Raw genomic sequence first — 27,948 nt, 5'->3', positions numbered from 1 at the left:
TTCGGGTTTTGTGAGGAATTTGCTTTAACTGGGGACATCTGTGTGACCATCAGATTGGAAATATCCCTTGGAGCCTGGTAGGGTCACACACAACTGAAGGCAACAATTCCCTTTCCCCAAACCTATTAGTGCTGAACTACTTCTTGATTCTAACATCTAAGGTTATTTTGTTTTCTTAAGATAGGGTTTTATGTAGCCCAGGCTGGCCTTGAACTCACTGTGTAGCCAAGAATGACCTTGAAGTCCTGGCTCTCCTACATCTACCACCAAAGTGCTGGGTTTTCAGGCATACACCACCACACACAGTTTTCCATGGTGCTAGCGATCAGTCTCAGGACTTCATGAATGCTAGGCAAGCTCTCTACCAACTGAGCTTCACCCCCCACCCTCCCCACCCCCGCCCCAACATGCTCAGGTTTTTACCATTAAGCCAATGCTGCTCTAGGTCTTTGTATACATGTGCTTATTTGAGTGTTTTCGGTTGCTTAGGGTCAGTTCCTAGCAATGGAATTGCTAGGTCATGGATGGTAAAGTTTTGTTTAATATTACCAAATTACCAGCCCTCTTCAAATTGGCTGTACTATTTTGCATTCTTTGGACAGAGTTTAAGTATTCTATTTCCTTTGTCTTTCTGAATATAGCTGTTGGAGTAGATATGTAATTGTATGCCATTATGATTTTCATTTGTATTTCTCTAATGATGAGATTCTTTTCATGTTCATTAACTACTCACGATTCTTTATAAATTAATAGTTATTTAAATCTTATGTCCATTTAAAATTGACTTTAACTTATACAAAAATTTCTTTATACATTCTGTCGATACCCCCTTTATCAGGTTATAGATACTTTCACTGTAGTCTGTGACTTCACTTTGCATTTTCAAAAAAATGTAAAAATTATTATTTTGCTTGCATGCATGTTTGTGTACTACATGTGTGTCTGGTGTCTGTAGAGGCTGAAAGGTATCAGAGGCACTGGAACTGGAGTTACAGATGGTTGTGAGCCGTCATGTTCATGATGGGACTCAAGCGAGGTCCTCTGGGAGAACAGCCAGTGCTCTTAACCTCCTCTCCAGCCTCCTTCCACCTCCTTTATTTTCACTAGATATGTGATGCTCAGTTGGCAGAATCTTCCCCAGAACTTTGTTTGTGTCACTCAGGCTTCTGTCATTTTAGATAAATTGCCTTTCTCCTATGGCTTTGGTCCTCAGCAGTCTGTGCTGTGGCTAGTTGTTGGTCTTTGTCCCATGGGGGCTCATTGATCTTGATTTTGTGGATTATTTTCGTCAGCTTCAGTAAGCTTCTCTCCTGGAATTCCCACTGTGTGTGTTGTCATGTATGAAGTTGTTGCATGGACCTCTGAAGTGCTCTTAATTTTTGTGAACTATGCTTTCTTCCTGGTCTTTAGAATTCAGAGTGTCTGTTTTCAGGCTCTGACTCTTCTGACATCCCCAGCTCCTGAGCTGTTTCAGCTCAGTTATTGTATTTCTTACTTCCACAATTTCTATTTGGTGTGTGTGTGTGTGTGTGTGTGTGTGTGTGTGTGTGTGTGTGAGTGTGTGTGTGTATGTGTGTCCTCCTTATGGAGAATTTCTTATTTGGGGATTCATTATGTTCACATGTTTAGTCAATTATTTCATTATGCTTCCCTTTGGTTATCTACTATAATAACTGCTTTGGAAATTTGTCTGGCATATCTTACACCTTGGACACCGAGCAGCGATTTCAATTACTGTTTCCTCCATTGAGTGTGACTCACACATTCTTTTCCTTTGAATTACTCTTTAAGGTTTTGGTAAGAACTGGACATTTTAGGGGGCTGGAGAGATGGCTCAATGGCTCAAGAACTCTTGCTGGTTTTCTAGAGGACCTGACACCCATTTTGGACAGTTCACAGCTGCCTGTAACTTCAGCTCTAGGGGTCTGATGCCTCTGGGCTTTGTGGCACCTATACACACATGTATATACCTATCACACATACACATAATTAAGAAATTGTCTAATCTTAAAAAAAAAAAGAACAGGCTGGGTGGCAGTGGCACACGCTTTTAATCCCAGCACTCAGTAGACAGAGACAGGAGGGTCTCTGTGAGTTCAAGGCCAGCATGGTCTGCAGAGCTAGTTCCAGGACAGCTAGGGCTGTTACACAGAGAAACCTTGTCTCAAAAAACAAAAACAAACAAACAAAGAACTGGGCATTTAAAATTCTGATCTTTCCTACGGAGACTTTCATTGTTGCCTTTTTGTCTGTGTAGTGTTCTCTCACTTATTTTCAGAGGGTCTCACAGCTTCCTGGCCACCATGATGTCCTCCTTGGCATGACAGACTGAGAGCTCAGATACCCTGAGCATAATAAAGCCTGCCTCCCTTAAGTTGCTTTTTCCCAGGTATTTAATTGCAGTGACACAAAACTCCTAATAAGTCAGAAACCTTTCCTGCTGCTACTGCTGGAACCAGCTGCACTGGGTACAATTTCTCTTTCAACTGATGCTTAAGGGATGAGAGATGATTCCCATTGTCTCAACATAGCATGGATGTCTGAAATGCTTCCCAAATGCTTTTTTGGCCTCATAATCATTTTGTTTTTAAATTTTTTATGCCAGGCAGTGGTGGCTTATACCTTTAATCCCAGTGTTATGTGACTTTTCTTGCTACCAGCATGGTCCCAGAGCTGCGTCAGCCCCAAGTGAACACGCAGACACTATATTAATTATGAAACTATTGGCTTGTGACTATGGCTTCTTATTGCTGTCTCTGACTTAATTATTAACCCATAACTACTAATCTATGTATTTCCACGTGGTCTTGGCTTACCGGGAATGCTGGACCTGCAACTCCTTTGCTTACTACATCTCTGCAGAGAAGAGAGGAGAAGAGTTTGTCCCTGCTTATATTCTGATTCTGCCCAGCTACACATCACTTCCTGCCTGTCTGTACAGACCTCCAGACCTCTATGGTTAGCAAGTGGCAGTTTCTGCCCAGCTATGTCACTTCCTGGGATCACATGATGAGTCCTCTCTGCCTACACTTCCCAGAACCCTCCTCATATCCTAGTCCCATCTATCATCCTGCCTGGCCAATCAGTGTTTTATTCATCAACCAATAAGACAAACATATACACAGAAGGACATTCCCCATCATCCCAGCACTTGGAAGGCAGAGGCAGGCGGATCTCTGGTCTACTGAGCAAACTCTAGGACAGCTAGAGCTACATAGAGAAACCTTGTCTTGAAAAAGTGAAAACTTAGTTTTGTCCATCTTTGCAGTTACCCTTTGTGGAGAGGATTTCTTCTTCTTCCTTGACTCTAGCAAGATTCACATTTGTCATATCTTTTTATTTTTAAAATTTCTTTATAGCCAGGATACAGTCATTCAATTTCTCCTCCACAGTGAGGATGAAATCCGGGCCCTTTTCTACCATTGAAATGTACCCCATCCCTAATTTAAAAAATTATTTATTCTTTGTTAGTTCCATACATGTCTCTAATATATTTTGACCATAATTACCATCCATTACCCTTTCATCCTCCTCCCATTCTCCCTGGGACCATCGTCTAGCAAGTCCCTCTTCTGCTTTCATAATTTTTAACAATTTTAAGATTTCTTTCTTTATTTTATGTCTGAGTGTTCTATCTGCATGTACTCCTTTATGGCAGAAGGAAGGCATCATTTCCCTCTATGGATGGTTGGGAGCCATCATGTGGTTGCTGCGAATTGAACTCAGAATCTCTGGAAGAGCGGCCGGTGCTCTTAACTGCTGAGCCATCTCTCCAGCCCCCTGCTTTCATGTTTTTGTGAGTGTGTGTGCTCCACTGAATTTATTTAGGATTTCTTGTATGAGCATGGGTATAGGATTATGTACTGAAGCATGGGGTTTTTACCAGTGTCTGCACCATTGAAGAAAACTATTCCCTCTCCTCCAGTAGCCATTAACTCCTTAACAAGGGGTGGGACCTATGAGCCCATCCTCCATCCATGCTGGAATGCTGACAGGCTCTCTTTTGTGTGAGTCACATACAGGTTAGCACAGCTGCTATGAGTTGGGGACTGTAGCAGCTCTGTCATGTCTAGTGTTTGACAGCACTCCTCCTGCCCCCTCTTCTACAATGTGCCTTGAGCCTTGGTGGAGGTGATAGAGATGCCCAGTGGAGAGCTGAGCATTTAACAGTTACTTATCCTCAGTACTTTAACCAGTTATTGATCTTTGTGTTAACTGCAATCCATTGCAAAAAGAATTTTCTCTCACTATTATTTTAAATAGTGTGTGTGTGTGTGTGTGTGTGTGTGTGTGTGTGGTGTGTATGTGTGTGTGTGTGTGTGTGTGCATATGTACTCACATGTTCCTGTCTGTGCAGGTGGAAGCCTTAAGAAGATGGCGTCCTTACTGATTCCATCCATCTCTTTGAGACAGTCTTTCACTGGGCTGGAGCTCATCAATTAGACCAGCCATTGAGCCTGAGATGCCCTAGGTGCTGAGGCCTTCCTAGTGCTGGATTGTAAGTGCCTGCCCACATTTGGCTTTGTTTCTTTCATTTTTTAATGTGTCTGCTGGCAAGCACTTTACTGTCTTCTGAGTGCTGGGATTAAAGACATGCACCAAGTGTGGTTGACTCTGTTTTGTGTGAATGTTGAAAATATGTCCTGGCAGGGCACTCAGGAGGCTGAGGCAAGAGGATCACAGGTTCAAGGCCTGTCTGGACTACAGAGGAAGATCTTGTCTCACCCCACCTCTAAATTTCTATCTTTCTTTAGCACTGTTTAATTTCACTTTGATTGAATAAATTTTCCTTTTTCTGTTTCTTTTATCCCTTTCCCTTCTTATGTCTTTTCATGGTCTTGTTTTTAATCTCTACTGAGGGCTTTATAGAATCCTATTCAGATTTAAAAACACATATGTAAACGGACATATCCTGTCCTGACCTCCTGTTCCCAAATACCCAGCAGCTGCTTTCCAAATTAACACACAGAGGCTTACATTAATTATAAGTGCTCGCCAATAGCTCAGGCATGTTACTGTCTCTTACAACTTAAATCAACCCATTTCTATTAATATATGTATTCCCACGTGGCTCGTGCATTACATGTCTTCTAGCATGTCTTGCTTCTTGGGCATCTGGCTGGCTGGCTGATGTTTCTTCTGACTCTGCCTTCCTTCTTCCTATCATTCTCAGTTTGTTTGGCTTTCCTACTTAACTTCCTACCCAGCTACTGGCCTGTTATCTTTTTATTAACCAAGCAGAGTAATACATATTCATGTGTAGAAAAGGATTGTTCCACAGCACATGGTTGTCCTAGCATCTCAGTATGTGTCTTTTTCTTCCATGTACGCTATAAATCCACAATAAGTGACTGCTACCTTTGCTTTAGATAGGTATTGGGAAAGGTTTTCTTCAAAGGTCTTGTAGGCTTTGTAGGCTACATTGTCTTTGTTACAAGATAGCAACCATAGATGATGGGTGGAAGATTGAGTTTCTATGTAACTTGACTTATAAAAACCCCAAATAAATTAGACTTGGCCCTTGGATTATACTTTGTTGACTCCCACTTAAGACAATCAGTGATTCAGTGATTAAAAATAAGAAAATGGTGATTAATATTTACTTTCATTTCAGCCATTTCTGGAGACTCCTGTTGCCTTAGGTAGATCCAGGTTTCTGTCATCATGATCCTGCTGAAAGAACTTCTTGTAGGGTAGTGTTTCTTGTAGGGTAGGTCTGTTGGTAATAAGACACTTGCCTCTATCTTTTGTTTTCTGATAAAGTCTATATTTCTCTTCAGTTTTTTATAACTTTACTCATTTAATGTAGTACTTTATTTATTTTTGTTTTATATGCATGTGTGTCTGTGTATCACAAGCACACAGTGCCCAAAAAGCCTAGAAGAGAACATCACATCCCCTGAAACTGGAGTTACAAATGGTTATGAGTTGCCGTGTGGGATGGGGTGATGGTTTAAAAGAAAATGGCCCCCAAAAGGAGTGGCACTATTAGGAGGTGTGGCCCTGTTGGCTGGTGTGTCACTGTGGACATGGACTTTGAGGTCTCTTTTGCTCAAGCTTCCCTCAGTGTGACTAACAGGAAGTTAGTCCACTTCCTGTTGCCTGCAAGATGTAGCAGCACTCTCAGCTCCAATATCACGTCGGCCTGCAGGCTGCCATGCTCTTTGTCATGATGACAATGGACTGAACCCCTGAAACTATAAGCTGCCACCCCAATTAAATGTTTTACTTTATAAGAGTTGTTGTGGTCATGGTGTCTCTTCACAGCAATAAAAATCCTGAGACAGGTGGGAACAGAATCTGGGCCCTCTCAACTGTCAGGGCTCTAACCGCTGAGCTGTCTCTTCAACCCACTCCTTAGTTTTCAAAAATAATTCTTGTTTTTGATCTTTTGATATCTCTTTTCTGTGTCTAACTTCCACAATTTTCCTTTAATTTTTAAAAAGTTAAGATATAATTTAAATACATCAAAATATACCTGTTTTGATCTGTAACCTGTAAGTACTGATGGATCTATACCATTGTGTTACCACCCTGACAAACAAGGTACACAGTAATTCTGCCATTCCTCAGAACTTCTCCCATGCACCTTGATGGTCAGGTGGAGCTGAGTTTGAGGCCAGCCTGACCTATAGAGTGAGTTCCAGGACAGCTAGGACCACACAGAGAAACTGTCTTGAAAAAGCAAACAAACAAATTTAATGAAGCAAGCAAGCAAATTTAATGTACAGTTAAGCAAGGACTATCTAAACATCCAGTTTCATAAATATTCTCTTCAATGCCAAGCACTATTAAGAGAGTTTTTCTTCCAAAATGGAAATGTTTTCTATTCTCATCATAAGATAATATGTACTTATTTAGAAATTTATAAAACTATTTTTTTCTACACTGATCTGGTTCCTTGTATAACATGATTTTGTGTCACTTAGCCCTCTGGTTTGAGACCTACATGCATTCCATGTTGGTCCATCAAGAGTTTGACCTATGCAACTGAGCACAGTATTCCAAGTGTAGGCTGGGTCCTCTGTCTTTTCCCACCTGCTAGATTTCTTTTTCTGTATGCTATATTCCTTTTAGTATAGTTCAAGTTTAATAAGGTTTCTTGGCAGCACGTTCACTTGAGTCGTCTAAAACCCTAAAGTTTTCTTCACATGCCATGATGTTAAGCCACACCTCCCATCATCTGTTTTTATAGCTAGTTTTTAGATCATTAGTGTTAAAGAAATATTCATTCAACTCCATTGTGCAGTTTTTTCTTTTTCTTTTGTATGATTCCCACAGCTAACATCCTAAGTGGGATTACTTAAATGATCTTAAAATTCTTACAGAGCAGAACCCAGATGCAAGAGCCATCAGAATTCACATAATACCTATGTCTATAGAGCAAGAACTCTTTTTGTCTGGTAAGAATTTTTTCGTGAAATTACCTAGGTTCACCTTAGAATTTTGGTAGGATATTGCTACATTATAAGCAACAAGTAAGAGGTAATATTGGCTATCTGTTGAGACTCTGTTTTAGTTTAGTTTTGAGATAGAGTCTAAAAGGCTAGCTTCAAGCCGGGTGTTGGTGGCGCACACCTTTAATCCCAGCACTCGGGAGGCAGAGGCAAGCGGATCTCTGTGAGTTCGAGGCCAGCCTGGTCTCCAGAGCAAGTGCCAGGATAGGCTCCAAAGCTACACAGAGAAACCCTGTCTCGAAAAAACAAAAAACAAAAACAAAAAAAATAATAAAAAATAAAAAAATAAAAGGCTAGCTTCAAACTCAATGTATAGCAGAGGGTGCCCTCTAGCATCCTGTTGTCCTGTCTTTACCTCTCAGTGTGGGATACAGGCTTGAGTCACTATAACCTGCTGATGAGATGCTGGGGACCTAAGCAGTCTACCAGTCGAGGTGTATCTTTAGCCCCTCCTCTGTTTTCCTTTCTTTTGAGAACAGTCTTATGTAGTCTATTCTCAAACTCACTAGATAGCTGAGATTGGCCTTCAACTCCTGGGATTACAGGCATGTGCCGCCGTGCCTTGTAAAATTTAAGACGAAGATTTTTTTTTCTACAGCATTTGGATTCAACTCAGAGCTTTGTGCATGCTAAGCAAGTACTCTACCTCTGAGATCTATTCCCAGCTCACCCGAGACTCCATTTAGTATTCTATTATCAGCACTGTGCTTATTCTGCTTATAATCAATGCAGGATTTATCATGATAGCCCATATCTTACCATTCTGTGTGTTTATTTCTAGGATAATGCTTATTTAAAACACAGAGGTGTGGTTTTTTTGTTTTTTGTTTTTTCCCCCTGAGACTTTAAGCCACTGGGTATGCCGTACCTCTTAAACACAGTGACAGTAACCAGAGAGATGAAAATCACACCATTGAAAAGAGTAAAAATTTGCTTTTAAGACCTGCTCCAAACCTCAGATAGCAAGGCTAATAGAGTCAAGGCTGCCAGGAATTGGACTATATGATATCAACAAAAAGGAACTGTTGGCCTTGGATAGTTAGTATCCACCAACAAAAGCAATGCATCTGTAAACCAAGTAAATCTAATGACATCCACTGTTGTTTTTGGTGTAGTCATAACACTAGTGGTAGATAATCCTGTCAATAAACCACCCAGTCAGACAGCATCCCGTAATTATACAGTAAGGGGAAATAAGACAGAGGATCAATGATTAATGCAAGGAAACCAGCCCTACAAGGGAGACTCACATAAGAACAGGTAAGAGCCACTTGAGACCGCTCTGAGCACCAGGGAGGACTAATGTTAACACTGTGGCCAGATAGGTGTCAGCACCCTGCAGTGCTTCCTGGCAGCATCTAGAAGAGACTGGAACACAGGCAGCCCCACACAGTAAGGGCGTTATATGGAAATGGGAAAAAGTTCCTAGATAGGAGCAGACCTCTTTGGTTAGCGGTGATTGAAGTCTGTCCTCTTCCTGTGTGCAGCTGAGGTTTATTTATTTTGGCCTTGCTTTATTCCTATTTTGACTTTGGTAACACTTAATTGAGTCTCAGTCATTTCAGCTTAGGGATAAAACACAGGTTGTTGAGGCAAATGCTATTCCTAGGCTCAGGCATATGTATGCACACATACATACATACATACATACATACATACGTATGTACAGGTGTGGATGTGCTTACACATGTAACTTTGTGTGGAGAACAGAGGTTAACTTTGGGGTGTCTTTCCTCAATCACTTCCCCACCTTATTTTTAGTTTGTATGTATTTGTGTGTGGTGTATGTGTGTGTTTGCAGGTGTGTACAGAGGCCAGGGGAGGACATCTGCTATCCTGGTCTGTTACTGTCTTCATTGTTCCCTATGACAGGGTCTCCCATTGAACCAGGAGCTAGACTGGCAGCCAGGAAGTTATCATGATTTTCCCGTCTCCATCCCCGCAGTGCTGGGCTCCAGGCACATTCATGTCCAGCTCTTTTTTGATTGTTTTGTTTTTCAACTTGAGTTCTAAACTGAAGGTTCTTACAGCAGCTCATCTTATCAACTAAGCCATCCCCCAGCCCCTGTACCTTATTTATTTATTTATTTATTTAATTTAAGGTAAGGTCTCTTGCCAAACCTGAAGCCACCCTCTGACTTGCCCAGCAGGCTAGCGAGTTCCTGGGATCCTCCTACATCCATCCCTGTGCTGGGGTTACAGGCTTGGGCTGTACCCAACCTGTTTTTGTTTTTTAATGTGGGTCCTGGTCTTCACATGTATGAGAAAGTACTTTATCCCTGAGCCTGTCCCTTGTCCCTCACAAATTCGAGACAGGGTTTCCCTGTGGCTTTGGAGGCTGTCCTGGAACCAGCTCTTGTAGACCAGGCTGGTCTCGAACTCACAGAGATCTGCCTGCCTCTCCCTCTGCCTCCCAAGTGCTGGGATTAAAGGCGCTACCCGGTTTACAAATAAATGTATTTTTAATATGCATTTATAGAGTTTTTTCCTTTTGTGCAGGTGAACTCAGTCTAGGACTTTCCACATTGCTAAGCATATACACTTACCACTGAGTTCACCACAACTTCTAATTAGTTGGTATTGTTGATGTTTTGCTAGTTGTTTGGTTGGCTGGTGGTTTGAAAGAAAATGGCTCCCAAAGGGAGTGACACTATTAGAAGGTATGGCCTTGTGGAGTAGGTGTGGTCTTGTTGAAGGAAGTGTGTTATTGTGGAGGTGGGCTTTAAGGTCTCATATATGCTCAAGTCACACTCATTGAGACAGTCCACTTCCTGTTGCCTGCATATCAACCTGTAGCAGCTCCGTCTCCAGTGCCATGTCTGCCTGCATGCTGCCGTGCTCCCTCCCATGATGATAATGGACTCAACCTCTGAAACTATAAGCCGCCACCTTAATTAGATGTTTCCTTTATAAGACTTGCTGTGGTCATGGTGTCTCTTCACAGCAGTAGAAATCCTAACTAAGACACAGGGTTCATATTCTTCTTTTTTCCTTTTTTTTTTTTTTTTTTTTTTTTTGGTTTGTTTTTAGAGACAGAATTTCACTGTATACCTTTGACTGTCCTGGAACTCACTTTGTAGAACAGACTGGCCTCGAACTCACAGAGACCCACCTACCTCTGCCACTTGAATGCTGGGCTAAAGGCACCAATTGGCTGAAACCAGGTCTTTCTATGTATCCCATGCTGGACTTGAACTCACTTTGTAGCCCACTCTCCTTGAACTTGCAGTGATCTTGCCTGAACCTCCCAAATACTGAGAGCCTAAAGGTGCATAACACCACACCCTGTCTTCAATTTTGCACATCTTTGCTGGAATCTTCATTAAGCTTAGCTCTAACAATGTGACTCCTTGGAGTGTTTGGTTGCTGCTATACTTGGGCACAAGCTCCTTAGCTAGAACTGAAAATCTCAAGTGATCATCTCCTTTCTCATCATTGCTCACATCTATCTTGAGCTCCAGAGGAAAGTAGCTGCCACCTCTTGTCTTTATGTCTTGCCAGCCTTTACTCCTGCACTCTGACTAGAAGTGTCTTCTTACTATTCCTTTAAGATGGAGATCTGTACACACACATGAGGGCTACTGTGTGTTCTAGCTGATGTGCCTGTAGCAAAATAGCTCATCTCTGTTCTTCTAGAACTTAATTTTTTTCTCTCTGTTTTTGAAACAGGTCTCACTATGTAGCTCTAGGTGGCCTGGAACTTACTATGTAGACCAGGATGGCCTTGAACTCGAAGACTGCCTGTCTCTGTCTCCCAAGTGCTAGGATCAAAGGTGTGCACCACCACTTCTAGTGCTAGAACTTAGATTTGAATGGTTCAGCCCACTAGAATGGAAGTTTTTCTTAACCTGCCTCCTTCATCACCCTTTTTACCTTCTCTAGATTGACAGTGACATATTTAAGTAATCCATAAAAGAGAAAAGAGGAAGATATTTGAGATGACTGGTGTGGTTGCGCAAAGAACATGTTAAGAATCTAATTTTAACTTATGTGTAGAGGGTAGAAAATGTAACAAAGGCAACTAGAAAACTGGGATATGAGTGAGCAGAGTCAGGCTATGTCATAGCTGGGATCGGAGATACTTCTTAGGTGATGGGCATGGAGGGTGATTAGGAGAGAGAGATGGTCAGAGGGAAAGCAGTGATGAGGGGCCCAGTCAGCTTCTTGGGCTGGCTGAGATCATCCAAGGTGTGACAGAGCAGAGCTGTGTGACACCTCCTTTACTTCTATCATTTGTCATAAAGAAAAGTAAGTAACTGAAAATGACAGGACACAAGTCACTAAAACCCCAGACAGAACTCAGGAAGTACTGGAAGCTGATGGAAGGATTTTGCCTCCTCATTTCCACTGTAGTCTCCCTTCCTGGTTTCCCTCCTCTTCACATCCCTCCTGTCTAGTATATTGAAAGAATTTGTGAATGGAATTATTGAACTATGGTTTTTAATGAATTGTAAAGTACAGGAGAGATGCCAAAAGCTTAGACAAAGGAGAGACAGGAAGTTAGAGTAGGGAAATGATTCCAAAGGGACCCCACTGCAGCTTCTATACATCAGATACAGCTTTCTCTATCTTCAGAGCTTGCTCCCCTTCCGGGACTAGTGTCTCCAGTTCCTCTTGTCTCTTACAAACTAAGAGCTTTCAAAGTAAGCCCACGTCTTAGTTAGGGTTATATTGCTGTGAAGAGTCACCATGCATGACCACAGCAACTCTTATATACAGGAAAACATTTCATTGGACTGGATCACAGTTTCAGAGGGTTAGCCCATTGTCTTCATGGTGGGAAACATGTCTGCCTGCATGCTGCCATGGTGCTAGAGAAGGAGCTGAGAGTTTTTGTTTATATATTTGTTTTTAATTTAACTTCTTTATTGACTCATTGGGAGTTTCACATCATGCACCCCAGTTCTGTTTACCTCCTGGTCCCTCAGATCCTCCCCTAATCCCTGCTGCATCACCCCCCCCCAAAAAAAGCAAACAAGTCAAAGTAAGCAAGCAAGCAAACAAAAGCAAAAACAACAACAAAAACCAAAATTAAAATAAAACAAAAACCACAACAGAAAAATCTCTTTGCTTCTCTTTCTTTCCTACTTCTCCATCACCTCTTCATTTGTCTTGGTTGCTTTGGAGGCTTCAGTGCACCATGTAAAATACTTCTGTGCCCCATCAGTTTTTCTGGAAAATGTTCATTGCAATGAGTTCAAGGCCTGCTTCAATGCCTCTGGTTTCTAGTACACCGCGTCACTGGATCCTCACCAGAACTCCTCTGGGATATCCTGTGACTGTCATGAGTCTTAGAGATCTTTCTGGTATCATTCCACAGGACCAGTCCCTTCACCAGCTCCAGCAGGTTCTAGATGGATTTGATGCTAGGGTGGGTCAGCCCAAGGCTGGACTATGGACCTGAGTGGTAACCAAGATGGTCAGTCTGGGCCCCTTGTGCCCTCAGGGTCAGTTCACTCTGGCCTGGGTGAGGGCTGGGGGCCAGCTCTCTTGCTGTAATGTCCAGCGAGAGGCAATGTGGAACTGAGAGTTTCACGTCTAGATCCACAGGCAGCGGATCTGATCTCTGTCCTTCATGATAGAATAGTAAGCACTTTTAACCTCTGGGCATCTCTCCAGTAACTCCACCTCCCCCAAAAAAAAATCACCCACAGCTTTGAATGTGTCAGTGTCAGAGTTCCTGTTGTAACTGACTTGAGCTTCGAGACCTCAAAGTCAACCCCCACAGTCACACACTTCAAGGCCACACCTCCTAAAAGTGTCATTCTCTATTGGCCAAGCATTCAAATACATGAGTCTATAGGGCCATACCTATTCAAACCACCACAGCCCGTAAGAAATCAAAAGATGTAGATGGTTCTGACCTTGAGCTTATGCAACATCATGCCAGTTGATTTAGCTATTACCTGAAGAATCCGGTTGTACTGTGCAGTCACTGGAGATTTGTTGATTAACTTTCAGTAAAGAGGTAGAGACTTATAAGTCACATTTGTAGATGATACTGGATAGATTATCTAACATGGATGTATGCCAAAACTAAGGGTCAAAAGATAGGCTGAAACCACAGTAACATTTAAAATCAATGTATCAAATTATACATTTAAATTAAAAATAACCAGTCATACATGGGTGTAGTACAAATGACAATGACGATTCAGTGCAGATCTTCATTGGTCTCAAGTTTAGAAAAGTGGTCATAGGCAGAGCACTTGGTGGGGATGACTGCTGGGGGCTCTTCAGGCCTAAGAAAGGAGTGTGGCGGCAATGCCATGAGATTAACAACTACTGTTACATTTGTTTGTTGCAACAGGAAACGCGGCACTGGCACATTCAAAGCTGTGCAATTTGGGGGAGGGGGGTTGCTGGAGAGATGCTCAGAGGCTAAAAGTGCTTACTGCTCTCTATCATGAGGGCCAGAGATCGGATCCCAGCACCCTTACAGCTGGGCAACTTACAACCGCCTATAACTCCAGCTCCAAAGGATTTGATGTATCTTCTAGCCTCCACAGGCATTTGCACACAGTTGACATACTCTCACACAGATATATACATATAAATAAAAATAAACTAAGTCCTTTTCTTTGAAATCTATATTTTGCCAGTGATTGTTATGGCAATGATCTAAGATGGACAACCCAGTTAGGGAGCCACTGTAGTGTCCTAGTGATAGACCGATCAAAGTCTTGGCCGAGTTAGGGACGGTAGAAGGAGCAGACCTGAAATATCTCTAAGAAGAGATGAAAGACTGGGAAGAAGGAGGATGAGAAGTAAAAGCAAGAGAAAACACATGTGATTGGGGAAGCAGAATAATGGCAGAATCCGGAGGAGAGATTAATGTGTTACACTGGCTCATCTGAACCACAGCTAGGAGAGTGATTTATTTCAGTCGTGTGGTGTGGGTTGAATGGTATGCCCTAGCACCTTGAAGCGCTTCTCTGGTTGTGAGTGAACTCTCGATGAGGTGGGAGTGTTTTTGGGAAGGAAGGGTAGCATGTATCTTTCTGATGGTTTTCTGAGTTGATTTTGCCCTGGCGGCAGTCTGCCAGTCATGGCAAACGCTACGCACTGATGTGCTTAGCATACTTGTACTGTTATATGCAAGGCTCTTGGGAGGGGGTTTATGAAATCATTGTACTATTATTTTAGTGTTCATGCCAGGAAACAATCCATCTGTGGGTCTGCATCTTTAAACCCAGTGTGAATACTAACAGGAATTTATGGCACTCTTGTGAAAATTGCTACCCTCGTTTAGAAGCCATTAACAATTGTGTTGATAAAATAATGTTTAAATGAAGCCTATGAAAACCATGCTTAGCAGTTGTACCCTTCCAGAATACTAGCTTATAAAGTACTCATCAGAGCCTGTGGGTGGGATGAAGTCACCTGAGCAATTTTCTATAATTATAACCTTCAGAGCTGCTTCCTTTGTCTTTTCCAGGTTAACTTAAACTCAGCAGCCACAGTAGTGCAGCAGCCTATGATTGCCTTTTTCTCTATAAGTGTGTGTGTGTGTGTGTGTGTGTGTGTGTGTGTGTGTGTGTGTGTTGGCCAGGGATGGAATCCAAGACCCCCTGCATGCTAGTCAAGTGCTGTATGGATAAGCTATACCATATCCTGGGATTTTGTTAAATTTCCCAGCTACAGGGGAAGAGAGATTTTCTGTTCTTGTTCTTTCTTTAGTTAACTCCAATTTATATTTCTGAGAATGTTGGAACCCACAAACAGGGAACTATCTGCCTAAAGATTACTGGGCTCAGAGTGGCACCTCTCCAATCACTTCTAAATTAACTCCTCTAGGATGCCCTCGAGAACCCCAAGAAGAAATGCTAGTGTTGTGTCCTGTCGGAGATCTGTTGGTTGGGTTCCTAGTGCATCTCCTGGGATGTGACAGAATCCCCCAAATTGGAGGCAGCTTCTGCTTTCTGATGCTTAGACCCAGAATGATGTCTTTCCAGCTGTGAACTCTATCAGGAAGGACCTACACTCCACACTGCAGGGTAGTTGAGGCCAAGGAGACTTTGCAAGGGTGGATCTGAACCTGACATAGTTCGCTAGTTCCATCACTCTGGCCACATGTAAACACCTGAACCTTATTTTCTGGTAGACTCTTTGAATTTTAGATTGCTTCATGTGTAGAATAAAATTGTTGGCTTTTGAAAGTACTCACATGGTGCCTTGCCAAAGTGTATCGTGGAAAATAGTCTAACTTGTCCTTCATTGCTATTTTCATCTTTTCTTTTTTCCATCCCATAAGTAACAAAAATTGTCTGGAGCTTGCATTTTGTTTAGGATCCATTAGCTCTTTCTTTCAGTACCCAAACAGAAATACTTTTTCAGGGGTTAAAAATGGTAAGCCGTCTTGTGATGTTTTAGTAACTTTTTTTAGTAACTCAGGGGCACTGTTCTGTCTTGCTGAGGCAGCCTGGAAAGTTCTTGTGCACACATATAGGGCCTTAGGTCATAGAGATGTTTCAGAAGATCTGCAAATACACCAAGAACATGGGAAGGGCAAACAGAAGGAAGTTAATCATCTTTGTTGCTTCAGGACTAAGCAAACATTTTGGGAGAGCGAGGTTCATGCTGGACATCACTGAATAAGAATGAGTTGATGTCACAGTTGGCCAGAAGCAACTTTTCATACAAATAGTACAGCGTGGTGGGGAGGAGAGATTGAAAGCAAAGGGAAAAGAGTTCTAGGGGAAACAAGCTAGAGAAGGAACATAAGAATGACTTATTGTTGTGAATAGAATTACTATGGTATAAAAGCTGTGCTTTTCTTATCAGGAGGAGTCTGCCTTAGAACAGAAGCTGAGGAAGGGGGGATGTTTTTTGGCTGCTTTCCTGGCTCAGAGGGCTGCTGTGTGCTGATCCCTGAAGAAGGTTATGAAATTGTCTTGACTCATTGTCTAGGAGGAATGGCCCCTGTTGCTCTTTTGGTTCAAAATAGTCCTGCAACAACGACGAGTGAAGAAGTCTCTAAAACATGGTAATATGGAACCCAGAATAGTCATTTTATCAGATGTTTTCACACACTGGAGGAAGTGCCGACACCTCTGCCTCCTCCCTCCTCCACCCAGTTCTAGGTGAATTTATTGGAAATTTGGGCAGCCAGATTCAGGTGACTAATTGCCCATATTTCTAAAAACTCAGAAGTATCAAGATTGACCAAATATAGGGTGAAGTTACCCAGAGTGATCTGACTAAGTAAATGTCTGTGGTTCAGGCTTTCTTAGAGTGGAGGAGTGGTTGCAGATACCGCTGGCATCTTGGGTGGACTAGTTTTCATTGTGTGTGCACTGGGCTGTGTTTTGGAGCTAATGAGCTTCTCTGCGCACTAAACACCAGTAGTGCCCCCAGTTCTGTGACACTTAGGAGAAGCCCTCATTCTTTGGGACTTTCTCAAGAGGCAGGGGAGGCTGAAGACAGGCTATCATACCAAACAGTAAGTTTTCTTTGTCGTTTGTTTATATAAAGATCTTGGGAAGTTTTAGGAAATTGTGTACTTGCAACGTAACATAGCTTTCATCTGGAATGAATTTCATTTCTGAAAAAAAAAAAAACCTGAATCAAATAGTTTGGAAAAATGTATGGCAGGAAAGACATTGTCAGGAAAGAGGGGAAAGGACACATGGCTTCTTAGGGAGCTTGTGTTTCCCAAGCTGCACCATCTGTCTAGTCCTGTGGGTGCTTCCTCTGCTTTCTGAGAGGCTGGGGGTGAGTGGCTCAAAGTGGAGACAAGGGGTTGGAGGAGACAAGCGATCCAAGACATGGGACGAGGCAAGCATGATGAAGCGATTGGAATTAGTATGCAAAGTTGAGAGAGAGAGTGAAAGATGGGAACAAAGAAACTGGAGGTTTCCTGTGCCATTGTCAAGCTTAGGACAGTGGGACTTCTGGAATGATTTGGAATGCCACAGATCTGGAGCTACTAAGAGAAAAACCTTCTGACATAAGGATATTATTTACAGTTAGTTCTTCACCTGCATTTTGGAATACAGTATTTAATGTGCCTTTGCAGGTTTCAGTTTAAAAGCGTTCAAAAGACATGTGTCTTCCTAGATGTCAAGCCACTATTTAGTACACTGCATTTTTAAAATTTCATTGTGGTTTCTAGGTCTCTGCAGCCACTTACACCCAGATTTCACCAAGTCTGACCCAGAGAGTCATAGTTTTCCACTAATCTGGACTTTCTGAAAGTAATGCAGTGTATTATTGGAAAAGCTACGCACAAACACTAGTCAAACATTAGCTTCAAATTTGCCAGATGAAATGCTATTAAATAAGATGCACAAATAAAGGAAAAATTCATGAAATATGAGCAAGTCTTCCTAATCTTTGTTATCAGCTACAACTTATAACCTTGGTTTTGCACCAAGGCCTAATTGAGCCTAAGAACATTTCTTGGAATGCTTCCCCAGCATTCATTCGGTTCTGTGCACAGACCTTCAGTTACATGCTTAGCACTGGGTTTTAAGACTTTGGCTAGTTGTCACACTAGCAGTCTTTCTTCAAGTGAAAGTCTTGTTTGTGTCACTAGCTATTTCTCTGGTCACCCAGTGTGTCACCATCTTGTTAATCGTCTAAGCTGGCTAACTCTTACCACAGATAGAAATTACCTGACCAACACATGACTAAAGAGAGTCACAGTTCTTGGCAAATGTTGCCTAGGGCTGAGGGCAAGGTTTACCAAACCCTCGCTGGGAAGTAGCACGATGACTTGCATGAACTTTGCAGAGGTCTCTTATATCCCAAAGTGTTTAAGAATTCCTTCTATGGACAGAGAACCTTGTTCTCAACAGAGATGGCCTCAGTAGAGATCACTAATGCTTATCATAGGATTACTTAGAACCACTCTTTCATATAGAAAGCATAAAGAAGAAGTGACAGATGCTTTCTATTCTTTCTTTTATCAGATTTTAATAGTTTCGTCATATTTGTTTCAGACCTTTTGTCCTTTCAAGAAAAAACAAATTTAAATCCTCTATCTCATGTGTAATGGCTAATTTTGATTGTCAGCTTGATTAGATTAAGAGACTCTTGGAGGCCACGAGTAATCCTAATCGTTAGGAGGTAGAGACAGGATCAGGAAGGAGTTCGAGGCTAGCCTCAGCTACATAGCAAGTTTGAGGCCAGCTTATGGTACATGAGATACTGTCTCAAAAACAAACCATAATAGTAAAGAATTAACTAATTTGTCCCATAGTGCACACATTTCGGTTTTGCCATACTTTATTTGCCCTCAAAGTGGTTATGCCGATTTATACCCTTGCTTCCTATGTTGAGTTCCTGTTGCTCCATATCCTCAATAAAAGCCGATATTGTCCAGCTGTTCTATGCTTACCGATTAATTTAGAGGTAGCTGTGTGCCTAGCAACCACCACAAGCACAGGCCAATAGAAACCTGGCATTCTAATTCCAGCTGTCCTCCTTTGAAAGGATTTATTTCACTTCCTGTGTCACAAATCCAAGATAACTATTACATAGCTTTGTGTGCTCATATTTTGATAACAAAAGATTATGATTACTTTAAAGAAACGGGGAAACAATTACAAAAGAGAAAAAAATTCTACCATATAGGAATAACCATTAACATTTTTTTATGTGTTTCCTACTTGTCATGTGGACAGACACTAGAGTATGCATTTGTTTACAGTTAGAATTGTACTGAATGTGTATTTTACATCACAGTTTTGATTAAAATTGCATTCTGGCTTTCACCATATCATTTGGATATTATTTGAAAACACCACCTTAATAGCTACCTTTGGGCAAATACAAGCTTAATCATTCTCTTGTTTGAGGACATTCAAATAACACTGGAGCCTAAAAAGAAAAATCTGTCAGTGTAAATCCTCGTATGTTTGTTTCTCTGGGACAGCTCTGTAGGAGAGGTCAGGGAATGTTGTTGGGTTTGGATCCATTAGGTTATGAGCAGAGTATCCAGGAAGGAAAACACTGCTGAAAGAGGAGAATAACTAGCATGCTTCAGAGTCAGGGCATCCATCCACCCTCTTTCTCTCCTGTTTGAGCTGGGTGGTAACTCAGTCTCTGGCTTCAGTGTGGAAACTCGTTTGTTATAGGGGCAGCAGCAGAGCAAAGCTCTACCCTTGTACGACCATCAGAAAGATATTTGTCTTGTAGCATGCAAGGTTCATAGGGTCTCAGAGCCAGAAGGGACTTTGTTTCTGACTTGAGTGATTTGCTAGTAACTCCTCCCTCCCTCCCTCCTTCCCTCCCTACCTCCCATCCCCTCCCTCCCTCCCCTCCCCTCCCTCCCTGCTTTTCTTCCTGTCATTCCTTCTTTGGAAAACAGATTTGCTTTTATTATCATATACGTGCATGTATGTGTTTCTATGAGTGAATGCCATTTGTATGCAGGTGCCAGAGAAAGCCAGAAGAATCTCTTAACAGCTGAAGTAACAACAGGAGCTTGTGAGACACCCATTATAGGGCTAGGGACTGCACACAGGCCCCCTGGAGGAGCAGTAAGCACTCTTAGCCACTGAGCCCCTGAAATATGGCTTTTTCCTCAAGCCACTTACTTTTTTCATTGCTCTAACAAAAGCAACTTAAAGAAGTGCTGGTTGATCTTACACTGGCTTAAGGTGCAGCTCATCATAGCAGAGAAGGCAAGGCAGCAGCTGGACCCGTTGTATCCAGTGAGAAGCACAGAGTGACATTTGTGCTTGTTCTCAGCTTGCTTCCTCCTTTTTATTCAGTCCTGAGATGTTGGTGCCCGAATTTAGGAAAGATCTTTTCACCTCAATCCTAACCCAACTTGTAGAAACTCCCTCATAGCCATCCCCAGAGCTTTGACTCCTATTGGTTCTAAGACCTGTCAAGTTGACAGTATTAACCATCACAGATGTCTGTTTTGGAATTTCTTTATTGAAGTAGCCTGTTGGCCTTGTGTGACCAGAGAGCTCATTGTACTATAACACAACAGTTACCTTATTGGACAGTTTTGATTAAGTGAATCTCCTCCTTCAGATAAACCTCAATCTGATTTTATATAACCTTCACTTAGTCTTATTTTATGATGAAGGACTCCTTAGGGCTGAGGGTATAGTTAGTGGTAGATGCACAAGGCTTTGGGTTCAATGTACACCTTCCTCACTACTCCCTAAAATAATTTTGGAAATACTTTTACTTTATGTATTTTGTATTGGTTTCTACTGTTACTAGCCTGAAAATAATACATGTGTTTGGCTGGCTTGCTTTTAAATCATAAAATGTTGGATTTATTTAATTTTATTATTTTCTGTAATAATGTACATGCCTGCACGTGTGCATGTGTAAGCGTGTGTCCACACATGTGTGTCTGTATGAGTACATGCGTGCATGTGTGTCTGTGGTCAGAAGAGGGCACATCCCCTGGGACTGGAGCTACAGACACTTGTGAGCTGCTGTGTGGGTGCTGGGAATAGAACCCAATTCCTCTGGAAGAGCAGCCAGTGCTCTTAACTGCTGAGCCAACTCTCCAGCCTACTTTGCTTTTATTAAATTCTTTATTTTCTTCCAGTGTATTTTGTTTTATGTGGTCTGTAGAGAAAAGTATATACTTAAACATTGGTAGGATAGGAGAACATTCTATGTATTTTTATACTTAATGGTAGACAAGTTGAAAGTGTCCAGGGCACTACTCATTTTAATACTTTTTAGAAATCACGTATAAGAAGTGGTTTGAGTGCACACAGTCTTCCTTCTTCATTAACAATAGAAACTACATTTTCCTTTCTTTTCTTTCTTCTTATTTTGGTTTAAAGATGTTACATACATGATCTCATCTAATTGCTTTATAAATATCTGGCTCAGCATTGCCTCCCTTGCTAATGAGGGTTGTTGAGACTGAAAGAGTAGTCAGAGCTGAAATTTAACCGCAAGTTTAGTTCTAAAGTCTGTTGATTTAATCAGTTTGCAAGCCTGTTTCCCTAACCTCAACTGCATTAACTTCAGCATGAATTTTACATATGTACCTGTCCAAAATACCAGTGTGACGACTTTAGATTAGTCACTTTGTCACACAGGCAGCTTGAGTGTGATTTCTGGAGATGTGTGGCTTCTTCTTGCTTCCCCTTGTCACACTCACCTGTTCTCTTTGCTTTGGAGATATCAGAATATAAGCTCCTGTGGTGGCCCAGCTCTCCCTGTCCTCTTGTGTCCTTTCTGCTTCTGGGGAAACTGAAGCACAGAATGAAAGAAGGGTTACAGAGAATCACGTGATGTTTCTATGAATGTGATTGACCCACATTTTCTACAAAGAAGCATGTTTTCACAGCTGTGTGCCTTGGGGGCAGTGTGGGGACAAGTTTGAATCTTTTTAACTCAACTATTTTCTGTAACAAGGGTACTGATGCATGTGTTCAGGGACTTAGAATGTGGAAGTCCATTCTTTCAGCCATGGTGGAATCTTTGTGTTTATGGTTTCATAGAGATTCAGATATATTATCACAGTGAACTTGGGGCCAGGAGTCAGAGAACTAATGGGCCCGCTGAATGTGTCATTTATTGCTGGAGATCAGTCAGGCTCTGACTGGATGATGAGGGGATATATTGTGTGTGTTTTCGTGTAGTTGCTAGGGGAAAGAGCAAAGTTTACTACGTGGTGTTGTTGATCTTCGGTATCCTTTTATCTTTTTTGCATTTTCAAAGGCTGCAGTCAAACAATTTATAGATAAGACCTCACTTAGAACCTATACATATCTTCAAATAAAGGTGACGTAAGCTTAATTCAGAGGCAGGAATGAGTTCATTTCTTTGCACTAATAAAAGTAAAATGTGTGTCATACACTGCGTATGGTGGGGCACACCTATAATCCTAGCACTCAGAAAGCTGAGGCAGGAGGATTGCCAGCCTGGGCTACAGAGTGAGACCCTATCTAAATATCTCTGTGTCCCTCTCTGTCTCTGTCCCCCGTCTCTCTCTCTCTCTCTCTCTCTCTCTCTCTCTCTCTCTCTCTCTCTTTCTCTCTCTCTCTCTCTCTCTCTCTCTCACACACACACACACACACACACACACACACACACACACACACACACACACACACACGCACACGCATTCATGCACATACACACACATGTAGCTACTCAAAGGATAAATACATTTAAACCCAGAGCCTTGCTTGGGCAAATGCAGTGGGGTGGTGGCGTTTAAGCTTCTTAGATGGTGGTAGAGTGTCTGAGCTTTCGTGCTGCTGTAATGAAATACCCAAGAATGCATCCTTTAGAAGGAACAGAAATATAGTCTTTACAATTTTAAAAGCCGGGCTACCCAAGATCTGGTGCTCATAATTGTTTAGTAAGGGCTCAGGGTTAGGCTTTTCTCTGACAGTATACCACAGACGCTGAAGGGAGACTTCCTATGCTGAGTCCTCTTACAAAGGAACCTCATTGCTAGTTACCTCATAAGGGCCCTGCTTCCTCATATGGTCACAGGTTTGGAGGAGACTTACATCAAACCGATAGCCAGTACCCAGTGAGCAGATAACCCTTCCCTTAGAAAATGAAAATCTGGGAGGCTGGAGGGGTGACTCAACAGTTAAGAACACTGGCTATTCTTCCAGAGGACCCAGGTTCAGTTCTCAGCCCCCACATGGCAGTTCAAAACCATCCGTAAATCCAGGTCCAAAGGATCTGATACCCTCGCACCAATGACATAAAAATAAAGTAAAATAATTAAAAAATGAAAATTTGATGGGACTAGAGAGATTTCAGTGGTTAAGAGCACTTGCTGATCTCTCAGAAAACCTGGGTTTGGTTCCCAGACTCAAAACTGTCTGTGACTCCAGTTCTGAGGCTTCAGACACCCTTTGACCTCTGAAGGCCCCAGACACAACCATGACGCACATGCACATATGCAGGCAGATTATGGTTATGCATACAAATCCTGAAAAATAGCCAGGTATGGTGGTGCACGCCTCTAATCCCAGTACTGGGGAGGCAGAGGCAGGTGGATCTCTGTGAGTTAGAGGCCAATATGGCAAGTTTTAGGCTCACTAGGAATACACAGTGAAATACTGTCTGTCTGTCTGTCTGTCTGTCTGTGTACAGAGAAAAAGAAAATGAATTTTTGAGGACCAGCAGATAAAGACATTTGCTGCCCAGGCTAATGACTCAAGTCCCTGGAACCTACTACATGGCAGAAGGAGAGAACAAATTCCCCCAAGTTGTCCACTGACTCCACACATAAGCCCTGGGATATATGTACCCCTTCCCTACACAAAATAAAATGTAAGAAAAATGTAAAGAAAGTATAAATTATGAAAGTTGAGACTTGGAAGGAAACTTGGTTCAAGAACTCTGTTTCCAGGCAAGGAAATGTAATTTTCATTTTGTTTCCTGTTGATCGCCTTTTTCTTCTCTGGGCCTTCTTATTACAGGAGTATTTAGTTAGCAAAATCTAAACTTAATTGTAGTTGATCTGAACTCATGTCTGGTCTGTTTTCTTGGAATCGATATTATTTATTACAGTTCAGGCCACTTGTCAGACTCTTTTCTTTGGAGTTTTTATTTTTGGAGGCATTATACTATTTTTTTTGCTCTTGTGCCCCTGTTTTGCGGTTTTGTGCCTGACCATCCAGTGGCCCATCCTTTTCTTTTTATTTCTGCCTTTTTTTCCTAACAGGATATCATGCAGTCCAGAATGATCTTCAAGTTGCTATGTAGCCAAGGCTGGCACTGATCTCCTGATGCTCTTTCGCCCACCCCCCAAGTGCAGGGATTACAGTCATGCATGTCAACACGCCCATCTATATGGTGGCTTTCAAAGTAAAAGACATTTCCTGGTGATGTGTCCAAGCCATGAATCTACCTGCTTAGGTGGGCTGACCTGCTGAAGGCAAATCAGTTTATGAGCCACTCATAGGAGTTTGGCTATTTCCTGGTGTAAGAATCAGCTGATGGGGCCATATTCCTGCTTCCAAGGACCTTTGTAGCCCTAGCTACTCAGGGCAAGTTGCCTGGATGCTCTGCAGGGCGTTGACTTACACCTCTCTGCTCCTTTGTGATCCAAAGTAGTTGTTAGAATCTGTTCACAGATTCCTAATAGGACAGGTTCATTTTGTCCACTCTCTTTGATCAAGTTATGTTCAATCCTTTACTTGCAACATGTATAGCTTTGTGCATAGAACTGGGGAGTTTGGGATGGGTAGCTGATACCACACTGAAAAATAAATTAGACTGAAGTTAACTTTAAGTTACTGAGCAAATCTATTACTGGAAATAATACTTCTCTCTGTGTGTCTCTCTGTAGTTCTCTCTCTCTCTCTCTGTCTCTCTCTCTCTGTCTCTCTCTCTCTGTCTCTCTGTCTCTGTCTCTGTCTCTGTCTCTGTCTCTCTCTCTCTCTCTCTCTCTCTCTCTCTCTGTCTGTCTCTCTCTCTCTCTGCCTCTGTCTCCCTGACTGTCCCTCCTTACCTCTCTCTGATTAAAAAGAAGAAATGTAGGCAGGTTCTACCTACTTCAAACCCTCCCCTAACACCTTTTGTTTTCTGTTATCAAAACAATAGCCAACCTGAGGATTATTACCTTGTTGTGGTTGCTTTGTTTGTTTTGTTTTGTTGACTGAAATGAGGTGCCTTACTGTTTAACCCTGGCTTGCCTGGAACTCCCTATGTAGTCCAAGCTGGCCTTAAATTTACTACAATCCTCTTAGAAATGTGTGCTACATTGCCCATCTTTTGGTTTTGTTTTGCATTTCCCTGATGAGAAGTCATGTCTGGCATGTTTATGTTCTATTGACTGGCTGTTTTAAGATTTTTTTTTTTTAGAGAAATGCCTCTTTAAGTTGGATTTAAAAAATTTTTATTTTAGCTCCTATTTTTTTGTTTATTATTTGTTCATTTGGGTTTGTTTTTTGTTTGTTTGTTTTTGAGACAGGGTTTCTCTGTGTAGCCCTGGCTGTCCTGGAACTCGATCTGGAGACCAGGCTGGCCTCAGAGATCCACCTGCCTCTGCCTTCCAAGTGCTGGGATTAAAGGTGCGTGTCTCCACTGCCCTCTGGCATTTTTTTTCTTTTTATTTTCTTACCTTCTTGTACTTAATGTCTACTTCTTCTAGTGGTCACCTTGGGTGGTGGGATTGTGTCTTTGGTATATCCTACAAGACTAGTACATAGTGATATGTACCTACCAAACACACAAACATAGTATGATAAGCTATTGACAGGCTGATTTTGTACCCCTGCTTATTTGACTCCTGCAGTAGTTGGGAGCTGGAGACTTTGGGACAGCGAGTTAGTATCTATAAGTTGACTTTGTAATCTATGCCAGGTGTGTACCATCATGAAACTCCTACAGTTACTCTTGAGGTCCATGAAGAGCTGATGTGGGAGTAGTGTGGTGACTTCTCCACCATGGCTCAGCACTCAGTGACAATCTCTGGATCATTTCAAGTCTTCCTGACCCGGAGCTCACACCTTTGCTAGTATCCCTCGGTGTCTCTGTTTCCTACCAGATGAGTTCAAACAGAGAACAAACCTGTGAACCTAGAGAGTGTTATAGAAGCAAGAGGACTCTAATGTTTGACTTAGTTATTTGGATGAAAAGGGAGATTGTGAAATATTAAGACATTAATTGGAGGGGAGATTTCTTGATGACTGCTCACCTGTGGAAAAGCTATACATACTTTGGTTGTGACATCCTCTATTCTTGTTTCTTTGGTCCATATGCCATCTCTAGATAAGCAATTAAACTTGTCTGGAGGAAGTGTCTTATGTCCTGCCACAGATTCTCTGAGGACTGAGTGCCACTTCAAAATCAATGTTTTTTTTTTTTTTTCTGATAGGATTTCATATAGCCCAGGCTACAAATTTCTGTGTAGAGAGGGATGACTTTGAATTCCTGATCGTCTTGCTTTTACCTACCAAGTGATGCTGGAATTGTAGTCATGCCCAGTACACCCAGTCTATTCATGAACATGGGCTTTGTATATGCTGGACAAGCCCTGGGCCAGCTGAGCCACCTCCCCAGCCCCACCAACCCTACCAGTCTGTTCTTAGAAAGGGAGGAGTAAGACTGATGAGCTGGCAAAGCAGGGCAAGACACTTTGTCTACACACACACACACACACACACACACACACACACACACACACACTAAATGAACATAAGAAAACATCTTTGGTTAGAAAGGCAAGAGCCTGGGCTGGGAGTTGACTCCTAGGAAAAGTGCTTGCTGCACAAGCATGAGGATCTTAGTCAGACTCCTGGAATTTACAGAAATAGCCTGGAATGGCATTGGCAAGATGATTGAGCAGGTAAAAGTGCTCACTGCAGAGCTATGTACAGCTTGAGTTTGATCCCCAGGACCCAGCCAGTACTTGCTGCAGAGCTATGTGATTCCCAGGACCCACACAGTATTGGGTGAGGCAGACTCCCAAAAATTGTGCTTCAGAGCTATTGGCAGTTGATGGCTACTAGAGAAGGGAGAGTCGGTTTTCATTAGGGGAGTGGTTCCTGGTAGGTTGACCAGGTTCCATTGCATGGTCCCACCCACACCCACAGGTGCGGAAGCAGAACTAACTGGACTCAGTGGGTTACTTTTAAAACAGGATAAGAAGTTAGGAGGGGCATGAGAAAAGGATCTGAGAGCAGTGAAGATCAAAATTCATTTCATACATGTATGAAATCTCAAAAAATAATAAAAATGTTAAAAAGCTAAAGAAAAATTTAAAGGTTTACATAAAAGAAGTTATCCTCTGATCTCTATAGCAGTACTGAGATAAGTGCACACACATAGTAGTACTGAGGTACACACACACTCACACACACACACACACACACACACACACACACACTCTCTCTCTCTCTCTCTCTCTCTCTCTCTCTCTCTCTCACACACACACACACACACACACTCACACACACACACACTCAAACAGCCAGACTTGGTGCACGCCTATGATCCTAGTACTGGGAGTTAGAAATGAGTATCTGTGGGATTTCAAATGGCAATTTGGGGAGCATTTAGCTCACACAGAGGGATTTCTTTTCCTTTTTCATAGCATGTTGCTTAATTATACCTTCCCAGGAACTTTTGCCAGAGTCATAGAATCTACTTTCTAGATTCAGTCATTTTAAAATATGTGTCCAACGTCATACTGTTAATTTCTAATTTTACAACTGAGCTCTCGGGGTTGAGAAATTCAGTTTGGCAGTGGTCTAATGTAATAAGCATATGGCTCTTTACTATGTTTTATGTTTTAACCCTTATGATGTTTAACACAAAAACTTAGAAAAATGGGCACCAAATTTCTAACCCTGTGATTTTCCTACTTAGCACTTTACATAAAGAGGTGGGTGTAGTTGGCAATTTGTTGGCTCTCTTAACATCTGTATAAAAAGAGTGGTTTCAACATGTGCTTAAGAAATATGTCCAGTGTTGCCATTTGCAAACCCACCACTTAATAAATGGAGTCCATTAGACCAGGTTTTAATTCAGTAAACATCTACTTTGTGTGAATCTCTTTTACAAGCTAAAGACAACTAGAAAACTA

General features: G+C 42.0%; 1 protein-coding gene across 2 annotated transcripts in view; it reads left to right on the top strand.

The window, feature by feature from the left end:
- The window catches only part of Borcs5 (BLOC-1 related complex subunit 5), a 78,870-nt gene that overhangs the window by 20,445 nt on the left and 30,477 nt on the right, over positions 1-27,948 (top strand). The gene's annotated exons all lie outside the window — the stretch shown is intronic.

This window comes from Cricetulus griseus, chromosome 8 (assembly GCF_003668045.3).
Source record: "Cricetulus griseus strain 17A/GY chromosome 8, alternate assembly CriGri-PICRH-1.0, whole genome shotgun sequence".
Lineage (NCBI taxonomy): Eukaryota > Metazoa > Chordata > Mammalia > Rodentia > Cricetidae > Cricetulus > Cricetulus griseus.
This window is presented reverse-complemented; position numbering and strand designations above follow the sequence as displayed.